This window comes from Penaeus monodon, chromosome 24 (genome assembly GCF_015228065.2).
Source record: "Penaeus monodon isolate SGIC_2016 chromosome 24, NSTDA_Pmon_1, whole genome shotgun sequence".
Taxonomy (NCBI): Eukaryota; Metazoa; Arthropoda; class Malacostraca; order Decapoda; family Penaeidae; genus Penaeus; species Penaeus monodon.
In genome coordinates this window covers 8,490,614-8,490,896 of record NC_051409.1, presented here as the reverse complement: position 1 = coordinate 8,490,896, position 283 = coordinate 8,490,614, and positions in this window count along the sequence as shown.

Below are 283 nucleotides of genomic sequence, written 5' to 3'. Positions count from 1 at the left end.
GAAAGTAAAGAAAGATAATTCTTTAAAAGTATCAACTGCTGCTTGTCTTTCGGGTCTCAATATTTAGACGAGCCTTGTAAAAATTGTCCATATACCAGACGTGGTGAAAAGCCCACCAGAATCAGGTCTCAGTGGAAGAAATGACTTTCATTGCAGTAACAGTGACTTACAAGAGGTTAAGGAAATGAAGATCTAAATTCACTGCAGATTTAGGGGAAAGCAAAGTGAATTGCCTCGACAAAGTTAGTTTTTCATGGTTAAATGCACAGAAAAAGCGAAAAAT